The sequence below is a fragment of the Muntiacus reevesi genome, chromosome 7 (genome assembly GCF_963930625.1).
Source record: "Muntiacus reevesi chromosome 7, mMunRee1.1, whole genome shotgun sequence".
Taxonomy (NCBI): Eukaryota; Metazoa; Chordata; class Mammalia; order Artiodactyla; family Cervidae; genus Muntiacus; species Muntiacus reevesi.
This window is the reverse complement of record NC_089255.1, coordinates 86,409,064-86,431,039: the sequence shown is the minus strand read 5'-3', so window position 1 is coordinate 86,431,039 and position 21,976 is coordinate 86,409,064. Positions and strand designations below refer to the sequence as shown.

Here is a 21,976-nt window from a genome sequence, read left to right as displayed (position 1 = left end):
CTGGGGAGAGGATTTGTAGAATTAATATTCAGGAGTGGAAAGAGACTTACTTTTCACTGTATCTTGTTTGACTGTTTTTTTTTTAAATGACTGTGTTAAGAGTTGGTAGAGAAGATCTATATTTTTCTCCACATTGCATGTATCCTTTATATACACACAATAAGAGAATGAAACACCCTAAAATATTTTAAAGAATTATGACTTTCTAAACTTCATATAACCCATGTAGAGATTAATCTTGTTCCCCAAATTAGAATTTCAAAGAGGTTTTAAAGTTGTTAAAACTGAATTTTGATACAGTGCCCTCAGATAGGTCTTGGTCCTTTGATCTCTAGGCAATGTCACATCCATATCATTACAATAAACAGGGGAAAACAGATGGCAAAAGGGCTAGCATCTGAGTACTGATTATGTAGACCAGTTTGCTATGTCCTTCACATTGTCTTATTCAAATTCTAAATCAGGACCCCAATTTAGGTTCAAATCCCACATCCACTACTTCTAAGCTGTGTGAACTTCAAAGTTATTTAACTGCCTTGGGTTTGCTTCCTCCTTTGAAAATGGGAATATAGGAATAGACTATGTCTTAAGGATGAAATGAGTTACTACATGGGAAGCACTTAGAAAGGGCACAGAGTATGGGCATAAACATCTCAGCTATTTTGAGGGTGGCTGTTAACTCACTTGATCCTTTCTGCAGACCTGAGAAAGTTGTCTTATCTCCATTTTCAGTAAAATAACAAGACTTAAGTGCTAAACTCTTACAACTCATCTCAGTGATAAAAAGTTAACTGAGTGAGTCATTCCAGTATATATCATTTAATCCCAAACATCTAGCTGTAGAATTGCTTCTCTTCTCTCTCCCAATATGAGGAGAGAATTAAGCAAAGATGTATGCCTTTTCTTATTGATTAACAGCAAAGAATTGAAAAGGTCTCTCCTACCATACAACCTTCACCATGGATGAAATCATGGTCAGTAACACTGAGAACAGTAACAATACTAATATTTACTGAGCACCTCCTACCAGGCGCTGTCCTCGGGATCTGAAGTCTAACACCCCGTCAGATCCTGACAACACCCATTTGAGGTACCTACCATCATTCTCCCATTTTACAGATGCAGAAAGAGACATGGACAGTAGTTAAGGAACCAGTCCATGGTCACATAGCCAGTTAAGTGCCAGAGAAGGACTTGAACCCAGGGAGTTAGCTCCAGAGTCCATGTGCTTCGCCACCTGTAGACCTTCAGCAGAAGGTTGTACTACCAGCACCCATGAGCTCATCTTTCATAACACACTGGAAATCATGCATGTTCAACTTCCCAGTTCAAAAGCTACATCTCTTAATTCTAGTGGACTGACCATGTGCAAAGAGGAGAAAAAAAAATTAAACAAAACTGCAAGATTCTTAGGCAATCACTCAAGTGAGTGAAAAAAGAAATGAAAAGTGTTTAATGGCTAGCAGCTTCTCCTTTCTGATCCCCACGCAACTACATGTGAGATCTCTCTGTCATAAGCAAACTGCAGCTTTCTTTGCATTTGGGCTAAAAGCCTATGACCAGAGCTCTTGTAAAGGTTAATTATTAACGTAGAACAATAGGGCGTACCACAGGGACAGACTGAGGCTCGGCTCCATTGAACAATAAATGGAAAAAGAACTCAAACATCCCTACAGGAGGCAGAAGGATAAAAAGAAAAGGGCCTTTTAAAAGAATGCAGCATCCTATGAAGAGGAACTCTTCTGTGAGAAGGGTATAGAACCAAGACTGGGACAGACAGTGAATAACTAGAATGCAGATTTCTGGAGACACAGACAAGAGAATCCCAGCTGGGAACTGGCCAGACAAAGACTTCTCTCAAAAGCTCTTTGAAAATGAACTCTCTGGCTACTCCATGGCCCTGAAATTACTTGTCTATTTATTTGCAGTTTCCACACCTTTCCCACTGACAGTTGAGTAACCTCTCTGAATCCCATTGTATTTATTTCCAAAGGCAGGAGACGCAACAGCTGTTCCAGAACTGTTCCCCTTTCCCTCCAGCCCCAGCGCAATTATCAAGATTAAATGGGATATTACACCTGGTAGAACATAGAGAATCCTAAATGGTATGCAAACCTAGGAATAGTACACCATGTCTTCCAGCAGTACTGGGGTACTAGCGAAAACTGGCAGGGGCCTGAACTGATGTTCTTCTGAGGATCTCCTAGCAATAAGAAAGGGGCAGGAGAGCACCTTGCTAGCCCAGTGATATTCAGCTAAGAAGCTCCATGGTTGGCATCCTCACCTCCCCACCCCAACCCCTGCCAACCTGCCCACTGCAAGACCATGGCATGGCCATGCACAAGTGTAGCAGCACCTTGGGGAGGGCATGAAGGCAAGAAGCCCCACTGGACTCCCTTACATGGCAAATTAGCATCTAGTATAGTTGCTGTTGTTCAGTCGCTAAGTAGTGTCTGACTCTTTGTGACCTCATGGACTGAGGCACGCCAGGCTTCCCTGTCCTCCACTATCACCAGATGTTTGCTCAAGTTCTATTGAGTCAGTGATGCCATCCAACCATCTTATCCTCTCCTGCCCCCTTCTTCTCCTGCCTTCAATCTTTCCCAGCATCAGGGTCTTTTCCAATGAGTCAGTCCTTCACACCAAGTGGCCAGAGTATTAGAGCTTGAGCTTTAGCCTCAGTCCTTCCAATGAATATTCAGGGCTGATTTCCTTTAGCATTGACTGATTTGATCTCCTTGCAGTCCAAGGGACTCTCACGAGTCTTCTCCATCATCACAATTTGAAGGCATTAATTTGGCATAGTATTTTCTGTAAATGCAGACTTTCATCTAAATGAAAAGCCCTGCCTGATGACTGAACTAGGAAAAGATGGGGCAGAGAGCACCTTGGTTGACAACTAGACCCGACAAGGAGCAATGACAGACAAAGTGGAAACAGGTCCCACTGGGAGATGTCACACAGCCTGGAATCACAGAGGCAGAGTCACAAAGAGTGACAGCTCCAACCTCAGGTTTATAAAAGCTGCTGTTTGGACTTGCAGCTTGTCCCGTTGTCAAGTCCTAAGGCTCTCTCAAACCAGCCCCTCCCCTACTCCAGTAGTGCCAGACTCTGTCCACCATCATTTCTCCTCTGGATTTCTGCAACAGCTTTCTAACGGAACCCCCTGCTCCTTCCCTTCATGCTCTCCACAGTTCCACAGTGAATTTTCTGAAACCAATAAATCTGACCAGAGCACTCCCTTGCTCAATAACCCTTCATGTAGACAAGGAGGATCCGCCCCTCTCTCTCTCCCCACTCTTTTCCCTTTCTTGCCCCCCATCTTTCATTCTCCAATCAAGACAGCTTCAAGCATTTTTGGTTCTTTTAATGATCCTCTATCTCTACCCTGTGTGTGTGTGTGTGTCTGTGTATTTTGCTCAGTCATGTCCAACTCTTTACAACCCCATGGACTGTAGCCCTCCAGTCTCCTCTCTTCATGGGATTCTCCAGACAAGAATACTGCAGTGGGTTGCCATTCCCTTCTCCAGGGGACCTTCAGAATCCAGGGATTCAACCAAGGTCGCCCACACTGCAGGAATATTCTTTACCATCTGAGCCATTTGTTCCCTACTAAACACTTTTCTTGCTCCCATCTACATCCAGTACACACTCCTTCTCATTTTGGTCTCAGTTTAGATGCTACTTTCTTGAGGAATCCTTTCTGACATGATATCTCCCACGATTCTGACAGTTTAGCAGGTGTTTTTCTTCTGCACAATATCTTTTAGCCTTTGACCATGTGTAAGCATGTTTGTACAATTTCAAATCCTTTTAAAAGTGTTTTGATTTTGAATTATCAAATAAGATGTGCTTAGGACTTTTATCCTTATGTATCAGAGGGCAGACAGAATGAAAACTGCAATCACAGAAAACTAACCAAACTGATCACATGGACCAAAGCCTTGTCTGACTCAATGAAACTATAAGCCATGCTGTGTGGGGCCACCCAAGACGGATGGGTCATGGTGAAGAGTTCTGACAAAACATGGTCCACTGGAGAGGGGTTGGCAAACCACTTTACTCTTCTTGCCTTGAGAACCGCATGAACAGTATGAAAAGACAAAAAGAGAGGACACTGAAAGATGAACTCCCCAGGTCGGTAGGTGCCCAATATGCTACTGGAGATCAGTGGAGAAATAACTCCAGGAAGAATGAAGAGACAGAGCCAAAGCAAAAACAATGCCCATCTGTGGATGTGATTGGTGATGGAAGTAAAGTCTGATGCTATAAAGAACAGTACTGCATAGGAACCTGGAATGTTAGGTCTATGAATCAAGATAAATGAGAAGTGGTCAAACAGGAGATGGCAAGAGTGAACATTGACATTTCACAAATCAGTGAACTAAAATGGACCAGAATGGGCGAATTTAATTCAGATGACCATTATATCTACTACTATGGGCAAGAATCCTTTAGAAAAAATGGAGTAGCCATCATAGCCAACAAGAGAGTCCAAAATGCAGTACATGGGGGCAATCTCAAAAATGAGAGAAATGATCTCTGTTCGCTTCCAAAGCAAACCATTCAATATCATAGTTATCCAAGTCTGTGCCCCAACCACTGATGTCAAAGAAGCTGAAGTTTAATGGTTCTATGATGACCTACAAGACCCTCTAGAACTAACATCAAAAAAGATGTCCTTTTCATCATACAGGACTGGAATGCAAAAGAAGGAAGTCAAGAGGTACCTGGAGTAACAGGCAAGTTTAGCCTTTGAGTACAAAATGAAGAAGGGCAAATACTAACAGAGTTTTGCCAAGAGAACACACTGGTCATAGCAAACACCTTCTTCCAACAACACAAGAGACAACTCTGCACATGGACATCACCAGTTGGTCAATACCAAAATCAGATTATGTTCTTTGCAGCCAAAGATGGAGAAGCTCTATACAGTCAGCAAACATAAGACTGAGAGCTGACTGTGGTTCAGATCATGAACTCCTTATTGCCAAATTCATACTTAACTTTAGGAAGGTAGGGAAAACCACTAGACCATTCAGGTATGACATAAATCAAATTCCTTACGATTATACAATAGAAGTGACAAACAGATTCAAGGGATTAGATATGATAGAGTGCCTGAAGAACTATGGATGGAGGTTCGTGACATTATACAGGAGGCAGTGATCAAAACAATCCCCAAGAAAAAGAAATTCAAAAGGCAAAATGGTTGTCTGAGGAGGCATGACAAATAGCTGTGAAAATAAGAGAAGTGAAAAGCAAAGGAGAAAAGGAAAGATACACTCATTTGAATGCAGAATTCCAAAGAAGAGCAAGGAGAGATAAGAAAGACTTCCTCAGTGATCAAAGAAAATACAGGAAAACAATAGAATGAGAAAGACTAGAGGTCTCTTCAAGAAAATTAGAGATACCAAGGGAAGATTTCATGCAAAGATGGGCACAATGAAGGACAGAAATGGTATGGACCTAACAGAAGCAGAAGATATTAAGAAGAGGTGACAAGAATACACAGAAGAACTGTACAAAAAAGATCTTCACGACCCAGATAATCACGATGGTGTGATCACTCACCTAGAGCCAGACAGTCTGGAATGCAAAATCAAGTGGGCCTTAGCAAGCATCACTATGAACAAAGCTAATGGATGTGATGGAATTCCAGTTGAACTATTTCAACTCCTAAAAGATGATGCTGTGAAAGTGCTGCACTCAATATGCCAGCAAATTTGGAAAACTCAGCAGTGGCCACAAGACTGGAAAAGGCCAGTTTTCATTCCAATCCCCAAAAAAGGCAATCCCAAAGAATGCTCAAATTACCACACAACTGCACTCATCTCACAGGCCAGCAAAGTAATGCTCAAAATTCTTCAAGTGCGGCTTCAACAGTACGTGAACTAAGAATTTCCGGATGGTCAAGCTGGATTTATAAAAGGCAGAGGAACAAATTGCCAACAAATTGCCAACATCCATTGGATCACAGAAAAAGAGAATTCCAGAAAAACATCTATTTCTGCTTCATTGACTATGTCAAAGCCTTTGACTGTGTGGATTACAACAAAATGTGGAAAATTCTTAAAGAGATGGAAATACCAGACCACCTCACCTGCCTCCTGAGAAACCTGCATGCAGGTCAAGAAGCACCAGTTAGAACCAGACATGGAACAACAGGCTGGTTCCAAACTGGGAAAGGAGTATGTCAAGGTTGTATACTGTCACCCTGCTTATTTAACTTATATGCAGTTTATATCATGCAAAATTATGGACTGGATGAAATACAAACTGGAATCAAGATTGCTGGGAGAAATATCAGTAACCTCAGGTATGCAGATGACACCACCCTTATGGCACAAAGTGAAGAAGAACTAAAGAGCCTCTTGATGAAAGTGCAAAAAGGAGAGTGAAGAAGCTGGCTTAAAACTCAATATTCAAAAAAGTTCATGGCATCCAGTCACATTAATACATGGCAAATAGATGGGGAAACAGTGGAAACAGTGATAAACTTTATATCCTTGGGCTCCAAAATCACTGAAGATGGTGACTGCAGCTGTGAAATTAAAAGACACTTGCTCCTTGGAAGAAAAGCTATAACTAACCTAGACAGCATATTAAAAAGCAAAGATATTACTTTGCCAACAAAGGTCTGTCTAGTCAAAGCTATGGTTTTTCCAGTAGTCATGTATGGATGCGAGAGTTGGACCGTAAAGAAAGCTAAACACCGAAGAATTGATGCTTTTGAACTGTGGTGTTGGAGAAGACTCTTGAGAGCCCCTTAGACTGCAAGGAGGGAAATCAGTCTTGAATATTCATTGGAAGGAGTGATGCTGAAGCTGAAGCTCCAATACTTTGGCCATCTGATGAGAACTGACTCACTGGAAAAGACCTTGATGTTAGGAAAGACTGAGGGCAGTAGGAGAAGGAGACAACAGAGGATGAGATGGTTGGATGGCATCACTGACTCAATGGATATGAGTTTGAGCGGGCTCGGGGAGTTCTTCATGGACAGGGAAGCCTGGCATGTTTCAGTCCATGGGGTCACAAAGAGCTGGACACGACTGAGTGATCAAACTAAACTCAACTGAACCGGACTTGCAGCTCATGCTTAGAAAGTCAGATTGTAAAACAGTTGTGGACAGAAGCTCAGGGCTAAGACAGTGTCTCAGAACCACACCTCATGTATGTCTCCCTAATCTTTCATACGGAGGCACACAGGAACCATACCAGGAGTAGGGCAAGGTATGAGAGCAGGAGCAATACAACAAAAGTCACCACTGATCAAGAGTCTATTATGTGCCAGAGACTTTAAAAATGCTAATGTTCATCTTCTACATTAAGGAAGTGAAACAGGTAACGTTAGTCTCATTTTGCAGAAATGAGGTTCAGAGAGGATAGGCACGTGGCTAAGATCACACAGTCCCTTAAGGGCATGATCAGGACTTGAACTCAGATCCCTCTGACTGCAGTGGGGCAAGGTCATGTTACAGGGGTGGCTGTTTCTAAGCTATCTGATAGTGCAGGCTTACCCATAAAGCAGAAACTCCTTAAATCAGGCACAAAAAAACACACCCAGCTCCACCCAAACTTAAGCCCTTCACACCTGGCCTGTCCTAATGGATCCCTACCCTTCCCTTCCCCACTTTGAGGCACTTGGAGGCCTCTGTGTGAACTCTGGTGTCTGGGCTTCTGCAGACTTGTCCACTGTGTAAGTCTCCCAGCCTGCAGTGCCTTCTGCTCCTCTTCCACCTCTAAATGATGCTTCTTCACCAGGATCTACCTCCAAACCCATTCCAGGCCCTCTGACTACTCTCGTTATTACTGATACCCACCATTTGATAAGCTTGGAATCCTGTCATAACCTGCCTGTGATGAAGCTGTCTGCCTCACTGGCCTTGACTGGAAAAGAAACTGCTGTTCTTTCAATATTTTGTTTATTTTTGGCTGTGCCGGGTCTTCACTGCTACATGCGGACTTTCTCTAGTTGTGGCGAGTGGAGGCTCCTCTCTAGTCGCGGAATGTGTGCGTCTCATTGCGGTGGCTTCTCTTGCGGTGGAGCATGGACTCTAGGTACACAGGCTCCAGTAGCTGTGGTGCCCGGGCTTAGCTGCTCGTGGCATATGGGATCTTCCTGAACCAGGGATCGAACCTATGTCCCCTGCACTGGCACACAGATTCAGAACCACTGGACCAGCAGGGAAGCCCCAGGAGAGGTTACGCTAATCTACATGCCATGCCTTTTAAACTCTTCCATGGTGCTCAAGGAATACGGCAACCCAGGAATGTGAATCTAAGGGGTAGCAGTTCACGGGAGCATTTAAAAGGTCAGATAGTAAAACAGTTGTGGACAGAAGCTCAGGGTTAAGACACGCTGAGAACACCTCTTGTACGTCTCCCTAGTCTTTGATCCAGAGGCACACAGGAACAATACCAGGACTGAGGCAAGCTATGATGGCAAGAACAAGACAAGAAAGAGTCACCGCCTCTCAAGAGCTCATGGGAGCACTTTTCTCCCTTTTCTGCCTTATCGCAGGACACTCTGGACACTGTTTTCAGCTTTCCGGGAGTATGCCCACATATTCTGCGGTAAATGCCACGTTCCTTTGCACTCCAGCAAGGGATCCAGAAGAATCTGGGAGTGTGGGTGTGTGCCAAGATGGCCTTGTAGTTCTGCTTCTCCTGTCCAGGAAGAGCAGATTTACCACCTGGCTTTTCTTTTCTCTTGATTTTGAAGTGCCTGTAATCCTCTATGTGTCTACATACAGGGCAATTACAATAAAGAAAACACCAGATCGTCTTACAGGACTGTGACTCACAGGCCCGTGACGTGATGATGGAGCACCACCGTTCCGAGCCAGGTCAGTGGAGGGTGTCTGAAGTCAGGACTCTGGGGGACATCCTCTGGAGTATGTGGGCCAGGCGAAAGAGAACGGCGAAAAGCCAATGTCAGGGGCCTTGGGGTGGAACGGTGTTGACAACAAATCCCAGTAAAGCCTTTTGACCTTATACCTGTGTGCAGAGCAGTTTACATACGACCAGCTACAGACAAAGATTTATTCCCTACCCCAACCTAATCCTTTGACAATAGATAATAACGAAATGAGCTTTTTCTCTTCAGCTTTCAGGATGGTGCAGTTTCTAGATAAACTGGGGGCTGGGGGAGGTAATCTTGTTATTGTGTGACATTTCTACTCTGGGTAAATAAATAAGCCCTGGGAAGGCACCTTGCGTCTGGGGCAGTCACAGAATCACACATCCTACTTTCTATTACTTCCCCTCTAGCCTTCAGGCAACTGATGACTCTGGTCATGGTGATTTTCTTTCCTAGCAAGTGTCTACTCAACTCATCTGTCACTCAAAACATTCAAGCTTGTTACCTTTCAGTAAGAACAAGTCTTACTTGTTTATGTAAACCTCAAATATCTTATCAGCGAAACATATGCATCACAGCTTTAAAAATCTGAACTGGCACCTCGTTGTAGAGGTGCTTAATAAATGCTCATATTTTCATTAAATCAGATGTTGGACCCAGGTGGCAGCGCAAGGTAGAGGCCCACATCGTGGACTTCCCGCCTCAGTAAGTCAGTCTGAGTCCAGCTCCACCCCTGCCGGCTGTGTGACCTTGCACAATGGTTAACGTTCTTCACGCCGAAGGCTGACAGGTAGCGCGTCTCATTTCACAGGGTTGTAAGAGGTGTGTGAGGCAATATGTCACAGCTACAAAGTGCTTCAGCAGTTCCTGGTGCCTCAGAAGCACTCAATAAATGGGAGTTATCCCTTCTTCATTTTGTTATTTTCTGTGAGAAGCCATGACAAGATCAACAGAGAGGATGACCTGACGGAGTCATTATAAAGATTAGAAAGATTCCAATACAATATTGTAAAGCAATTAGCCTCCAATGAAAATAAATTAATTAATTTTTTAAAAAAAGAAGGGGAATGTGCCCTTGCAGGGCAAGTTCTAAGCCACATGTCCACTCAAGAGTCTAATGACAGACTCTTAACAAATTTAACAAATTCTGAAGGTAGGGAAAAAAATTAAAAATTACAAAACCCGGACTTCCCTGGTGGCCCAGTGGTTAAGAATCTGCCTTACAATGCTGGTCTCAGGGAACTAAGATCTTCCAAGCCTTGGGACAACTAAGCCCCTGGGCTGCAAGTACTAAACCTCGTGTGCAGAGTCCACGCGCAGCTAAAACTTGATGCAGCCAAATTAGAAAAAAAAAAATTATATAGTTGCCTAGTGTGGCATTTATAAGATATGAAAACACCTAGTGGTATCCTGTCTTTCACACACACCAGGCTTTTGTACAGATTTAGGATTCATGATCCTTAACGTCATTTTCTGCCGCAGTGTACCACTGACCAAATTCCAACAGTGAACTTCTAGCACAAATGGGGCAGCAGATGGTCCTCTTAGCTTCCAAAGCCAGAGAAGCTGATATCTGGCGTGGCCGAGGCCACATCTGCACCCCTGGTCTGGCTAACAGGGGTCAGCAGGCTCACTCGCCTGCTGAGTTGCAGCTGACACCCAGGCTGGGGCCCTGAGCCCCGCTACTGCACCCCACGGACATCATTTCCAGGGTTGCTATTCTGCTCACAGCACTCAGGGTCTGCCAAGGATAAAAACCGAGCCCCAGAAATAGAAAATGGGAACAGAATTTCAGACTCGCTAGGCAAGAGCCAAGAAACATCTGAGTCCTGAGGCTCAAAATAAAGGCCCAAAAGACTCCAGATAAAAGTTGAAACCTGTAGGAGGAATATTGGCAATTAACTAAACTTGAGGTCTGAGAGAAAACAACAAAAACCTGTAAAGCAATTATCCTTCAATTAAAAAATAAATACATAAAAGCACTTTTTTAAAAGGTTGGGCGAACATACTGTTTGTCACAGGGAAGTCTCCTTAATGCACTGTGGTGACCTGAACGGGGAGGAAATCCAAAAGGGAGGAAATATATGTGCATGTGTGGCTGATTCATTCATTCATGTGCTGTGTCAGTACAGTAGAAATTAACACGTCAAGCAACTATACTCCAATAGAGATGAATTTTCAAAAAATAAATTTAAAAAGGCTTGGCGATCTAACACTCTGTGGGTCAAACAATACACATCTGAAAGCTGGATCTTAAAGAATACCAGTTTATAATCCCTGATCCATGGTTCCAACCTGAGTGCCAAAGAATTGATGCTTTTGAACTGTGGTGTTGGAGAAGACTCTTGAGAGTCCCTTGGACAGCAAGGAGATCCAACCAGTTCATCCTAAAGATCAGTCCTGGGTGTTCATTGGAAGGACTGATGTTGAAGCTGAAACTCCAATATGTGGGCCACCTGATGTGAAGAACTGACTGATTTCAAAAGACCCTGATGCTGGGAAAGATTCAAGGTGGGAGGAAAAGGGGACGACAGAGGATGAGATGGCTGGATAGCATCACCGACTCGATGGACATGAACTTGAGTAAACTCCGGGAGTTGGTGATGAACCGGGAGGCCTGGGGTGGCAAAGAGTTGGACACGACTGAGCAACTGAACTGAAGGTTCCATTTGCAAGATGGTAGCAAAAAATAAAAGGGACAGAAAACAAGCTGGAGTCCTAGGAAGAATCCAAACACACTTCAGTACTTAAATTGCATCAGCAAAGTCCTCAGACCCTTCCTCATTAAAAAAAAAAAAAAAAGCCCTACCCAGAGAGAGGAGCACATGAGCAAGCATTGTGCACCAACCAGCTGGTCTGACCTTATAAACCCAGGGCCTTGAGTGCCAGCCCAAGAGCCTCACTAATGACGCAAGTCATCACCACTTAGGCTGAAGACAGGCAAGCATTTATTCCCTTGATGGATTCTTTAAGAGAAAGCAATGATCATGTAAGTCTGTGGTCAACTACAGATAGAAACACTAAGTTTAAGACTTCCAATCTCTGGCATAGTGAAGGTCTCAATTTTATTCTTCAAGGAGGAGAACTTTCTTAGGCTCTAGAGCATGCAGGCTTCAGGAGTTGCAGTGCACGGGGCTGGTTGCCCCGTGGTGTGTGGAATCGTCCCAGACTAGGGATCAAACCTGTGTCCCCTGCACTGACAGGCAGATTCTTAACCACTGGACCACCAGGAAGTTTTAGGACTTTTTTTCAACTAAAAGGTTGATTAGGCACATATGTCTATGTGTTCCACGGTAAAGATTTTCAGCCAACAAAATCTATGGGGTATTTAGGATACCATAAAAGTCCAGTCTATCACAAGAAGTAAGATGTGCCAATTCAGGCTTTATCATTCTTCCAGAGCCTTCTAAGATTTTGCTAAATTAATGAACCAAGAACTTGGCATAGACAGACCATATACTTGGCATAACCAGAACCAGGCAAAGAAATAAGATGTGAATGTCCATGTATGGGCCATAGTTCTCCAAGATAGACCTTATCAGTGAATAATGAAAAGGTTTCTGGATAATTTAGAAAAGTTTTCCAGGTGACCCTGTAAACCGCAACTGGACAGAAAACTCTCCCATCTCTTAGCGCCATATTGGTAAATACACGTTTCTCTCCTTCCTTTCTGGAAGATGGCATTGCTAACTGCTCTAATTCTATGCTACTCCCTTTCTTGTTGAACCCAAATGAAGCCTCAGAATTCAAGGTGGTGCTCTATGAAGTTATCACCAGTCAAAGAGCTGAAACTTGAGGTGAACCTACCTATACTTTGGTTACCCTCTAACATGAAAGCCAGTGTAACATAAATGAAGAATATTAAGCCAACTTAAAGTAAGCTTCCCTGGTGGCTCAGATGGTAGAGAATCTGCCTGCAATGAAGGAGACCTTGGTTCAATTCCTGGGTCGGGAAGATCCCCTGGAGAAGGGAATGGCAACCCACGCCTTTATTCTTGTCTGGAAAATCCCAGGGACAGAGGAGCCTGGCAGCCGACAGTCCATGGTGTCGCAAAGAGTTGGACATGCCTGAGCGACTAACACTTTGACTAATGCAAATTAAGAATATTGGAAACAAAAGAAAATCCATGCAAATATGCTAAATAACTTCAGCTCTAGACCATGGAAGACAAAGGTAACATGAAATATAATCTGTTATGAAATGCTTAGAAATCTTGGAGGATGCTTTAGATTAGAATTGGAATGAGATACCTGTCACTCCAGTTAATGAGTGTGCCAGGGTCTGTAATCAGAAACTTGGCCCAGATTGTATTTCTTTTCCCCCTGCTTTTGAGGAATGGCACAGGTATGGTCTTCTAGACATTATAAACAGGCTGTGCATTTCTGATGGGGCAACTAATGGATCCCCAGTGTCTGGCACACAGTTGAGGCTCAACAAATTTAATACACTCTTAATTCTTAATTCTGATATTTCCCTAAGTACTGCACAGACCTTCCCTGTGAATGCCTACATTTATTTCTGTCTTAAAATATTTGATGAGGGCACCAACCTGACCACAGTGAAAGCTACATGTCGCAAAGAGGGGAACTAGGATCAGATGAGTAGGTGGTACTTCATTATGAAAAACTCTAAAAATACAGTCATTATGCAGTTGAGGGAAAAGGAACCATTAGAGTAGAAAGGAAGCCTTTAGCAGTGTGACTAGAAAGGTGACAAAATTTAAAATGTGCCTTCCTGAATCACTAGTAATCTACTGTTATTTTTATTCCAAGGACTAGAAATGACTCTGATCATTTTACTGTTTTCTCTGGGGATAAAATGTCCTTTCCGCTTGAAACTCTTCAATGGTTCTGTACCAACCTCAGAATCAAATTCAGACTTCTAAGCATTACATAAAAGTTGTCCTGATCTAGTCCATCTTCATCATCACCAACCTTGCCAAAGTTCTGTGGTTCTTCCAATAAACCATCCCTGGCATAAGCCTCACCTAGATTCTCCATCTGAATAACTACTGCTCATATGAGAGGCACAGCTCAAGTATCACCTACTTTGGAAGCCTTTCCCAGCATTCTTGCCCATTCCACTTCCACCCATAGCTTATTTCCTTCCCTCTGCTCCCATAGCTCCACATTCTGCTATTATAGAATTTATCACGCTGTGCTGTAATTGTCTGTCTATCCCCAGTAGACTGGGAGTTTCTCAAGTGGAAGACTTGGTCTTTTTCCTGTGTTTCCCAGTCTGTTCCAGTGCCTGGCACAAAGTCAGTATATATATTTTAGGAGGATGGGGAAGAATGGAGAGAAAGAAGGGCAAGGAAAATCAAAGTCTATATTCTGATGCCTCTAAGTCAAAGAGGACTGTAAGGCAAAAAGAAGGCTCTACATTCATTCTGCTTGACAATAAGGGAGGAGACAAGAATATGGAAAACTAAAGTATCACAGTTAAAAGCATCTGGTGGAACCACTGAATAGTTAGTTGTTTTCCCTAGTGTGCATGCTTAGGAAATGTGCTTATATTTTAAGGCTATAAATATGGAAAGTTCTGCACCCTAGACTGGCAGCTGTCATTAGTTTGTGTGTCTTGGCAGAACACTAACAGAAGCAGCAGCAAAAAAAAAATCCAATTGCAAATTCTAGTAAGATGCTCTAGGAGATTGCCTGATGAAGCTCAGCATCAACACGGCTTCCCACTCTGCAGCCTGCTAAAAGATGACTGCTCACCTCTTTATGACCATGTAGCCTGGACTGTCAGAAAAAACAGATTTTGAAACAATACCTCAGAGCTCTCATCCTCTGCACCAAGAGACCAAAAAAAAAAAAAAAAAAAAAAAGGAACAAGAATGAATCCCCAACAGTGAAGCCTTTGACCATAGCTAGCAACTTCTGGCTGCTACCAACTATCCTGAAAGAATATAGATTGCAAGAGGAATGCCAAATAGCTTTTGAAGAAAGATTTTATGAAAGGCCCAAAGGCAGAACTACTATAAAGGACTCAATGAAACAGAATCTTGAGGAAGTCTAACATAGTTGACTGGCAACAATAGCAGCATATCAGGAAAGCCACAAATTCCATGCAGCCCAGAAAAATGGAAGCAGTAGGTCCAGAAGCATGGATAGTGACAGACAATTCCAAGAGGTGCTGACCAACACACAAGCTCCAGGAGGACCAAGATGGCAAGTTCAGACAGGGGCTTTGCAGTTCCTCTCTTATAATATGAAGCCCATTCATTTGTATAAAGTACATACAGGCTTTATGTAAGAGATGTATGGCTTCCTGATGGACCCCCAACTTTCTAAAAAGGGGCTCTGCTGTCAGAAGCAATTATCAGCTGTTTCTTACCTGGCCTGCTAAGCAGCTCTGCTACCAGTCTAATAAAGGCTCTAATCAGATGGCCTTTCAAAGTGGTCCAGAGGAGCCCCTCTGCAATCAGCAGAAGGGGTGAGCAGAGTATAAGAAAAACACACCAGGTTGGCAGGTGCCTGATAACAGAATCATTTCCAACCTTGTGCAAATGGCAGCAAATAAGAGTTGGACTCAAACTGACAATAATATAGACAGAAATGCTAGAACTCAAGTTGATTTTTTTTAAATCTAAACAGGTGTCCGTACCCTTTTTTAATGTCAAAATAAACAGTTGTGGAAAAAATGAGGCCAACCTCCTTTTGAGGGCACCCTTTCAAGATGATGGCCCTTAGTCCCAGGATTTACACCTGTCACTTTACCTTTAGTATACCTGCAGAGACCCACATAACCACTAGATGTCCCTTATGCCACATAAAACCAACCTGAAATGAATTTCACTACCAGTCACACAAATCACATTTAAAGAAAGCTTTTCTAAGTCTTGGGTCTTAGGTATCAACTATAATTCCTATCACAACTCACTCCTCCTTATTTATATTTTGTCCATTTCTACGTATTTCAATAGTCTTTTATGATGAGATATTAAATTTAAAGCAGGTGATAGAGAACTATTATGAAGCAAAATTATTTCAAAGGTAAAAACAATAAAGAAATAGGCAGAGAGGAATATTTCAGGAAAGAGATATAGAGTGCCTAAAGGTACTCAAAGTTCATTATCACTTTTAGGAATCAAATAAGCTTCAATATAAATGGAGTAACCCACAAGTTTAGTTTAAATTCAGTCACCATACATTGGGGTCTTAGATTAAATGAAACTAGTATGGCAAATAATTTTAATTTCACCTGTCAAGCTTGATCAATTAAGAGAGGCTGCCTAGAACACAAAATGGGAAAGATTATTGGGCTGTGACCCATGGGCAATGTCTAATATGGTTGTGAAAATGGGGAATGGTGACTCCCATGATGCTGCATTTGCAGAACCTGAATTAACCCCCTAGCTTGAAGCCTCCCAGACTCAGAATGACTGTGGGCCATGGCAACAACGATGATGGTAGTAGCAGAAGTACCAAAAGAAGCAACAGCTAACCTTAATGGAAGGTCTTCTGTGGGACAGATTTTGTACTCAGTATTCTACATAAAATAATTTAATCTTCATATGGCAAATATCCCAACCAAGATAGAACACTACTTCTGAGAGTAAAAGAGGGCAATAAATCATCCAGACAACAGGTAACCCAGAACGTTCCAAGTCTACCTGTGGTGGATGGCCGCCCTGTCGGATCTTCGTGACAACCTGAGGGATGAGAGGTAGCATAACTAGGGTACTGGACTGCACCCCTCAGGCCTGGAAGCCTTGGAGCTGCCCAGCTTCCAGACTGAAGACAGAGCCCAGACAGCTACAGAAACACCACTTTATTGGACAGAGAATCTTACACACCTGCAGCAAGAGGTCCTGGAGCAAATCCCACTGTGCACGGCAGACAGCAGGCAGGACATGGCAGCCACCTTCCCTATTCAGGGGAGGAGGCCGGGGAATTGACACCAGGTTGGCTCATCAATTACCAGGGAAACCAGGGCTGGGGCAGGGGGCAAGGACACAGTTCCTGACTAAGCCCTATAATCAAGAGGATGGAATAGCCATGTGAGTGAATCGGGGACTGGTCGAGCAGAAGATAGATGAGGAGGAAGAAAGCAACCATCCTGAGTCGCCTGACCACACACTCGATGCCTACATACCCTGCAGGAGACTGACAATCTTGGTCACCCCTCTTCTGCAGTACCCCGGGGGTCAAGTATGTTGAGCTGCGCTGTAACCAAAGACCACTATTTCAAGACAATAACAGCCACTGAAGAGGAAGCCAGGTACTTATTGGGTCAATTTTTCACGTGAGTCCAGAAGAGGAAAACAACGGCATCTCACTGCCGACCCAGCCATCACGAGGCTGGGTGATGCATTTCACAGTGAGGCCACCGTTGTCACCCAGTCTGCAAACAGATAACCGTGGCTCAGACCAGGGATGAAATGGAAGTTTAATAGGCAAATGGAAGTTAATGGTGTTTAACAGGCACAAAACAGGGAAGATGATGATCATTAAGCAAAATACAAGCCACGGCAGCACTCCGAGGTCTCCAGCCTGGTCGGCACCCTCAGTCCCCACAGCTGATGCCAAGTACCAGAGAGGCGGATTAACAGCAGATCACAGAGTTAATATGATGGTGCCTAACTCTAGTAGAGGGCCCGGGCTAATCATCTTAATGGTCTTGAGTGGGGCAGGTAGAAGACAGGTGAAATCTAACTTCTCTCCTACTCCTGTTCCCCAGGGGGTGCAAACCCAAACCACCAGGGACGTATCCTCCTGTCCCACAGCTTTTCATAATGTGATCCCTCCGGGTGGGTCCTGTGGCAAGGGCAGACCTGAGTCACTGTCCTGACCGATAGTTGGCAGGGGTCCCTCCACGGTTAACGGCTGAACTCGCATGGTGTTGACTAGTTGCCTCTGTGGGTTAACACAGCACAGCACCGGGATGACTGCTCCTGGGATGTTCAGTTATAGTCGTAGGGCTCCAGTCAGCCCCCTGGTCCTCGTGTTAAGACAGTGGGTTTCCCATCTCAACTGTTAGGGTAGTTTGTTCATCCTTTCAATTAGCCAGAGATCAGTGGGGCTGTGGACAGGTGAAAATGCCAGCATACATGATTTTTATCAGCCCATTCCTGAACTTCATGGCTGGTAAAGTGGATTCCAGGTTGCTATCCAATGTCCATGGGGGTCCTTATATCATACACAGCTGTTTCAGACCCTGAATAGTGATTTCTCTGCATTACTGGATAACCAAGGTAGACCATTTGTAAGGTCTTCCACCTGCTGTAATGCTCTGTAGATGCATGGGGCTGGTGCCCCAAGTATGGCAGCTCGGCCCGCATCCATAGCTGCCCCAGACGCCCAAGGGTGCTCTTACTACTGTGCTGTTACCACAGGCCCCAAGCAAGCCCTTCCGGGTAACTGGCCACGTCCAACTCACAAGTCTGTCCCCCCAGGTAATATCCCTACAGCCTATGTCCATAACTGTTGAGGGGTCAGACAATACCTAAGGACTGGACTGATAACCTCAATCCTTGAGAGTCTGTCTGGGTTCACCAGCCTCCCCTGTGCAGTCGGATGAGCCTGGAACTTGGGGCTGCTACTTTTCAACTGGAAAGAGACTGAGGTTCAGCAGCACGCCACCAATATAAGGGAAGAGAAAGACGTCTCCCATGGTGGTCAGCTGCCACAGGGCCCCACAGGCTGGCGGACGGCCACCTCGGGATTACCCCTGCCATTTCCCATTCCCGTCCTTATCTCTTGACAACGCAGCAGTCACCGGCCTTCCCTCAGCCTCCTGAAGCGCTCTTCACTTGTTGGGCGGCACCCCACAGGCCATCAAGCCCTGCAGCTGCCCAGCCTGGGAACCAAAGAAAGAGCCCAGAGACAGTGACAGAGACACCAAGGCTTTATTGGACAGGGCTGGGTCTTACCTGTGCAATGAAAGGTTCCTGGAGCGACTCACTCACTGTCTGCAGGAGACAGAACATGGCAGCCACCTTCACTACTCAGGGGAGGAGCGCGCTGCCATTTATAGCGGGAAGTGACGTCAGGCTGGCGCGTCAGCGTTACCAGGGAAACCAGCCTGGGGCAGGGTCAAGCCTGCAGGCATTTACGGATTAAACCCTATCATTAAGAGGGCTGGAGAGTTCTGCAAGTGAAACAGGGCCGGGTCAAGCAGGAGATGTCCAGAGCACAAGAGAATGGCCATCTTGAGTGGCCTGACCGTACACAGAGTTAAGAGACATTTGCTGAAGTCAAACCATATGGGTTCAAACATTTGCTTTGCACCTGCGCTTGCATAACCTGGACAGGTTACTGAGCCTCTTTGTACCTCAGCTTCCTCATCTTTGAATTGGGACGATGATAAAAATAGTATGATTATCTTATACGATTGTTGTGAAGACTAGAAGATTAAGTACATGTAGGGGGTTTAGACCAGCTCTTGGTAAATATAAGTGTTGACTACAATTGTCTTCAGTTTACAGAAGAGAAAAGGAGAATCAGAGATTTTAATATCTAAGGTCATAGAGCTATTACATACTAGAGCCAGAACCAAACGCAAGTCTGGCTTCAGAAACTCTGCTTAGTAACTATGACTACCCTGCCTCTGCACAACAGAAGAAAACAAACAATGTTTCCGTAAGATCTCTCCTATAAGCCAGCTTCTCCAACTGGCTGGACCACAAGAGAGTCACTAGAAATGGGAGGCTCTCCTGCCTGAGGTTTAGGTTAGTAGGTTATGGTCAAGTAGCTGCATTGAATGAAGCATGCTCAAGGCCCCCATCAGAGCCCTGTGGAAGATTTCTCCTGGGGTCCATGCCCTCCCAGGCTATTGGTGAGAGGAGGAAAGGAAGTATGCAGGAGCTGGAGTGTGTCTGTTTCCCAAACACAACTGCTGAAGCTTGCTAATGCAAAACTTAGTGAAGACCCTGCTCTGACTGGGTATGAGGAGCTGTGCCAGAGCTCCTCTCTTGACCCGGCCTGAATCCCCCTCCCAGGGACCACCTACATCCCCGTGACCCTCCTCATGAGAAAGATGACAAAAGCAACTGCCGGCCACAGAAGAGCAAGTGCCAGGCTAGCCAAGCACATGTGTTCCCCCAGAACTAGACCGCGAATCCATCCAAAAAGGGGCTAGATTATAGGACCAGGCCACCACTGCTGACATGCCCAGGCCTCCAGCCAGCTCTTTGAGTACTTACTCAGCCCCTCAGTAAGTATTAATTGTTTATTTTCATAATGAGAATCAGGAATATTACCCTAGCCACCTGTCCAGTGACATCAGACTGACCTAAATTAGCCCCTTCCTGACAGGATTCCCTGGCTTCCTTCATGTGGGCCCTCAGTTTGGAAGCTGTTTACTCATGAGAGATATCTGTAAGCAAATCAAGATCCTAGAAGAATAAGCACTTGGAGTTTGCAAAGGCGGGGGAAACGCTTGTCTCTGTAAAAGGCTGAAAGTTGTTCTTTCTCCAAGATAACAGGTCCTATTTGCTAAAAACCTATAAAATACTACTTTATTGGAAAAGTGACAGTGAAGATGCTCAGTCTTGTCCGCCTCTTTGTGACCCCACGGACTGTAGCCTACACCGGGCTTCTCCATCCATGGGATTTTCCAGGCAAGAGTACCAAAGTGGGTTCCCATTTCCTTCCTTCCCCTTATTGGAAGAGGGTCTTTGCAACTATGATTAAGGCTCTTAACATGAGATGATTCTGTGTCCTGGTGGGCCTTAAATACAGTCACCTGTACCCTAATAAAAAGAAGAGGGAGATTAGACATACAGAGAGAAGACGATGTAAAGGTGATGGCAGGGCTGGAGACATGCAGCCAGAGGTCAAGGAGCATCAGCAGCTACGAGAAACTGGAAGAGGAGCAGGTTCTGCCCAGGAGCTTCTGGGGTGGGGTCGTGGGAGGGGCTTGCTGACCTCTTGAATTCTGCCCCGTGACACTGATCTTTGAACTTCTGACCTCCAAAACTATAAGAGAATAAACTGCTGCTGCTGTTTTAAGCCACTGGTTCATGATCCTTTGTTACAGCAGTCACAGGAAATGTACACACTCCCTCTTCTCATTCCCCAGTCCCTGTCAGAGTCTGAATTGCAATTCTCCCCTCAGGGCAAGGTCTACCTGCTTTGAGTCTTGCCATACACAGATTCCTCAGGTTTGTTTTTGGTTTGGATCTTTTTTTTTTTTTTTTTAAATTTCAGGATAATTGCTTTACAATATTGTGTTGGTTTCTGCCACACAATAATGCAAATCAGCCATGAGTCAATATACATCCCGTCCCTCTGAAGCCTCCTTGCCAATGTCTCTGTCCGTCCCTCCCCTGTAAGTTGTCCTAGAGCACTGAGCTGGACTCCCTGTGTTATATAGCAGCTTCTCACTGGCTATCTATTTTACACATCAGTTCAGTTCAGTTCATTTCAGTCGCTCAGTCATGTCCCACTCTTTGTGACCCCATGAATTGCAGCTTGCCAGGCTTCCCTTTCCATCACCAACTCCCAGAACTGGCTCAAACTCATGTCCATTGAGTCGGTGATGCCATCCAACCATCTCAGGCTCTCTGGTCTCCTTCTCCTCCTGCCCTCAATCTTTCCTAACATCAAGGTCTTTTTCAATGAGTCAGTTCTTCTCATCAGGTGGCCAAAGTATTGGAGCTTCAGCATCAGTCCTTCCAATGAATATTGAGGACTGATTTCCTTTAGGATGGACTGGTTTGATCTCCTTGCAGTCCAAGGGACTCTCAAGAGTCTTCTCCAACAACACAGTTCAAAAGCACCAATGCTTCGGTGGTGTATATATGTCAATGCTACTCTCTCGATTCATCCCACCCTCTCCTTTCCCTGCCGTGTCCACAAGAACATCCTCTACATCTGCATCTCTATTCCTGCTCTGCCAACAGGTTTGCCGGTACTATTTTTCTAGATTCCATATATATATGTATTAACATACAATATTTGTTTTTCTCTCTCTGATTTACTTTGTATAACAGGTTTGACAAGGAAAAACCAAATAAGAATGGAAATCTGTGCAGGGCTATCCACACGAGTACTCAGGTCCTAGGATACACTGTCTCTGAAATCTAAATGACCAGATGGACTTAGCTATCAGGTGTTTGATCACACAGTTCAGTCAAGTATGTGCTTATATGATAAGAGAGGATG

The 21,976-nt window shown here is 44.4% G+C and overlaps 1 protein-coding gene across 3 annotated transcripts in view; it reads right to left on the bottom strand.

Annotated features, from left to right (window-relative positions):
• Positions 1-21,976, bottom strand: part of NRXN3 (neurexin 3) — a 1,687,603-nt gene that overhangs the window by 1,201,197 nt on the left and 464,430 nt on the right. The window lies entirely within an intron of this gene.